The 4,191-nt window shown below is 52.5% G+C and overlaps 1 long non-coding RNA gene across 1 annotated transcript; it reads left to right on the plus strand.

Moving 5' to 3' along the window:
- The first annotated feature begins 175 nt into the window (after window positions 1–175).
- On the plus strand, window positions 176–4,008 carry LOC113979349. Its single transcript, XR_003537842.1, has 3 exons — window positions 176–186; window positions 1,664–1,668; window positions 3,899–4,008. It is a non-coding gene; the product is annotated as an uncharacterized LOC113979349 (long non-coding RNA).
- Window positions 4,009–4,191: the final 183 nt, after the last annotated feature.

A 4,191-nucleotide genomic window follows, 5' to 3' on the forward strand; every position in this document is an offset into this window, starting at 1 on the left:
CTGCTCCCGCAGGGGCGGCACAGCCTTGGCCCAGCACTGTCAGCTGGTGGCTGCTTTGATGTGTTGGTTTTTGGGAGGGTTGGCTTGTTGGATGTGTGTCAGGGAGGGCTGAAGAAACAAGCAGAGCCCAGGAGAGGTGTGATGTCATGAGTGAGGTGATTTTGTGTCCCTCGTGTGCTGTGGTTTGTGGATGTGTTGTGGATTGTGGATCCTCTTGTTCTGTGTGACTGGATGTCCATCAGTCATTGTGTTGCACCCAGGAATGCTGAGGGAACCATGTGATGTCCCAGGGAGGCCACTCTCTATCAGCTTGCCAAGGTCATTCTTCTGGGAGTGCTTCCTGATGGATGAAGGAGAGCTCCTGCCCTTGTCTCTTGAATGGGATGAAGAGAGAGGATCTGGTAAAGCAGAGACTGCTCAGGCTGAATTTTTTCCGTTGTGCTCCATTTGGATTTCTCACATTTATCAAAGAATGTCCTCTTTAATTTAAACTGTATTTTGTGACCTGATTAAGAAATGCAATTAACAAACACCCAACTGGGCTTGATCCCTTTTTGCCCAGGCTGGTCTAGGGTTTCCATTCCCTTTTTCCACTTTCAAGCCATGAGGTTCCATAACTTGTAACCTGTCAGTCTCAGCATTGTGTTGCTGTGAGCAAAAGCCACTAATTCCTGGCAGAGAGCTTGATGTCCTTGGCAGGCCACTCTCCATCAACTGGGAAAGGTCATAGTGCTTTGGAGCACTTCTTGAGGGATGAAAGAGAGCTCATCCCCTGGAATCGTGATTGAGATCAAGAGAGGGGACCTGGAAAACTTGAGGCTGTTCAGGCTGAATTCAGGCTGGTCAGGTTCCATTGCTATGGTCCATTTGGATTTCTGAAGTTTTCATCACAAAGTTCTTTGTCATTTAAACTTTATTTCTTGACCTCCTGAAGAAATCCAATAAATAAACACCAAATTGGGCTCAATCCCTTTTTGCCCAGGCTGGTCTGGGATTTTCATTCCCTTCTTCCGCATTCACGCCATGAGGTTTCATAACATATAACCCGTCAGTTGTAATATCCTGGACCTGTGAGCAAAAACTATAATTACTAGTGGATGGTCAGTGGGCTCCACTCTCCTCTTCTGTCATTTTGCGGATGTTCCTTTGTGGAATTCTGTGATTCCATGTCCTGCCCTTGAGGTCGCGTCCATCTGACCTCGGTGGCAGCTTTGATGAGTTGGTTCTTGGGAGGATTTCCATGAAATGTGGGGGTCAGGGCATTTGTCAGATGTGAGCAAAGCACTGGAGAGGTGGGGTGTCCTCAGTGAGGTCACCCCGTGTCCCTCAGGGGCTGTGGTTTGTGGGTGAGTTGTTTAGAGGGGCCCCATTCCCTCTCAGCCCTGTCGGGCTGGTCTGGACTGTGCAGCTGTGCCGGGGGTGAGGGGCTGCCCCTTCAATCCCATTCATTCCTTCCAGCCTCACTGCCAGCTCACTGAGCCTGTCTTTGAGCCTGGCCTTTGTCACTGGCTGTGCTCTGGTGTCAGTAAGTTTTACCCTTTGGGGTCCCAGGGCTTGTGCTCTGGTTGAAGACGAGCGTCCAAAGAAGAGTTTGTGCCGGGCGTGAGGGGCTTCTCCTTCCATTTTGTTGGATTCCTCTCCAGCTTTCTCCCAGCTCACACAGCCTGGGTTTAGGCTCAGCCTTGCCCACTGGGTTTGCTCTCTGGGGTCTGGTTGCCTCTACTGCTGCTAAGGTTGTATCTGAGTGTATCAGGTTCAGCTGACAAGGTTTTGGTCTCAAGAGTTGTGCAGGTGTGGCTTCTGTGCAAAGGTTCCAGAAGCTTCCCTGGTGTCTGACACAGCAAGTTCCCACTGGCTCCATGTTGGATCAGCCGCTGGACAAAGCAGAGGCAATCCTGGATGATGCAGCGATTCTGTGATCCCAGCCTGATCTGGAAAGGGCAGAATTAGTGCTGAAGAGGAGCTGGAAGAGAGGAGGGAAAACATGGGAGAGGAACAAGTGTGGGGTGATGAAGGGCAGTGCAGAGGGAGGGGAGGAGGTGGCCCAGGGGCTGTGTCAGGATGTGCTGTGCAGCCCGTGGAGCAGAGCATGGTGGGTGAGGCTGTGCCCCCGCAGCCCCTGGAGGTGCAGGGTGGAGCAGAGATGCAGCTGCAGCCCCTGGAGGAGCTGCCAGCAGAGCCAGGGAGTGCCCCAAGAGGCTGTGAGCCCGTGGGGAGGGCGAGCTGGAGCAGGCTCCTGGCAGGCCCTGTGGCCCCATGGAGAGAGGAGCCCTTGCTGGAGGAGGTTTGTTGGCAGAACTTGGGAGGCCATCGAGAGCCCCGTTGGAGCAGCGTGTTCCTGAAGGACTGAGCCCGTGGGAGGGAGCCAGGCTGGAGGCGTTTGTATGGAAATGCAGCCCATGGGAAGGCCCCCGTTGGAGACTGTGTGTGTGGGATGGAGCCCAGGCTGGAGCAGGGGCAGAGTGTGAGGAGGAAGGTACAGCAAAACCAACGTGGGATGAACTGACCCCAAGCCACCTTGTCCATCACCCTGAGCCACTTGGGGAAAGGGGGCAGAAAACTGGGGAGTGAAGTTGAGCCTGGTTGAAGGGAGGGGTGAAGGGAAGGTATTTAAGGTTTGGTTTTCTGCCCCATTATCTTACTCAAAGGTTTGATTTTGAAGGAATGAAATGACTTTCCCTGGATGGAGTCTGTTTTGCCCACAGTGGTGATTGGTGACTGAACTCCCTGCCCTTAACTGCACTCAGGAACCTTTCTCCATCTTCTTCTCTCTTTTGTCCACTGGAGGGAAGGGACTGAGAGAGGGGCTTGGTGGGCACTTGGTGTCCTGCAAAGATCAACCCCAACCCCGCAGAGCCCCAAGTTGTCAGCAGAGCAGGGTCCCAGGCTTGTCCCTGCCCCTGGTTCCAAGGTCTCCAGGCTGTGCCTGAGGAATCCCCAGTGACGGTGACCTCCCAAAGGGGACTTGCTGTGGGACCTGAGAGCAGAGGGATGGGGGCTTGGGGTCACCTGCACAGGTGATGCAGGGCCCCTGGAGAGGGAGGCTGGTGGTGCAGAGACCCCCTGAATGGGTCTGTGTGGGGCCCTGCAGTGAGCAGGGGATGGTGGCTGGGGCATCTCCACCAGGGATCAGTTGAAGCCCCACAACAAGGTGAGATCCTGGCCCGGGAGCTCCCAGGCAGGAGGAATGGGGATCGTGCAGCCTGAGGGACAGTGCCGTGGTCCGAAGAGGGGATGGGACACGAGGAAGGGTGCAAGTCGAATGCCCTATTCACGCGTGCACACTGTCTTTTTTCAGCTCGGGCGGGGAAAGGGCCAGAACATAGGGCGGAGCATGAGACAGATAAGCAGGGGAACAAACAGGATAGGGACACGGACAAAAGGGGGAGGAGTGGTGGAAGCAGGGAGCAGGCAGCAGGCAAACTCATGGCAAGCCTGGGCATGACCAGGTTGTACACTGTGTAGTGTGAATACAATGAAACCACATAATAACAGTAAAGTCCATATGATAACTGTAAGGTCCATGTAATAAAGTCCTGCCAATTGCTGTATGCTTTTCTCCATGCCTGGAACTGTTCCCATCCTGAATCTTGCTCCTTCACATCTCACCCTTTCTTACTTGATTGAAAATGCCTGTTGTGATAGTCCTTCTTGCAGCATGCTGTGACACAAGAAATAGTTAATAACAATACAAACAGAGAAAGCAAAATTTCAAAGCAAGTTAAGAAAGGGTTTGTTTAAATGGACTTGGAGGAGGACAGATCTGCATCTTCCAAATCAGTTTGGACAGCTGCATCTGCTGAGTGACTCCCCCCTTAAAAAATTGTTTCCAGCCCAAGATGCCACTGCTCCATGGTGTCTAAAAGCTTGGTGATAGTGGTCTTCTGTGGACTACAAGATGTTGCTGAAGGGATGGGTTATGCAGGATGGAACGCAGTTGAGGGGGTGTTTGTGTTAACACAGCACCCCTGGAGCTTGCTGCCTTGTTTTCTGACAGTTCACAGGTGCACTGTTTAAGATCTGGCATTGAATTAAAAGTCACTTTTCTCCTTAAGTCGGGTGATTTTTTCGGGGCAGCAGTTCTCCGTAGATGTTAGTAAGAGACCTGCAATCTTTAGTCCAGTGTCTGCCTTTGCCGCATCGTTTGCACGGTGTCTTTGGAAGTTCAGATTTTGTGGTTAATTGTGGGCA

This window comes from Neopelma chrysocephalum, unplaced genomic scaffold, assembly GCF_003984885.1.
Source record: "Neopelma chrysocephalum unplaced genomic scaffold, ASM398488v2 Primary Assembly neopelma1_76117, whole genome shotgun sequence".
Classification (NCBI taxonomy): domain Eukaryota; kingdom Metazoa; phylum Chordata; class Aves; order Passeriformes; family Pipridae; genus Neopelma; species Neopelma chrysocephalum.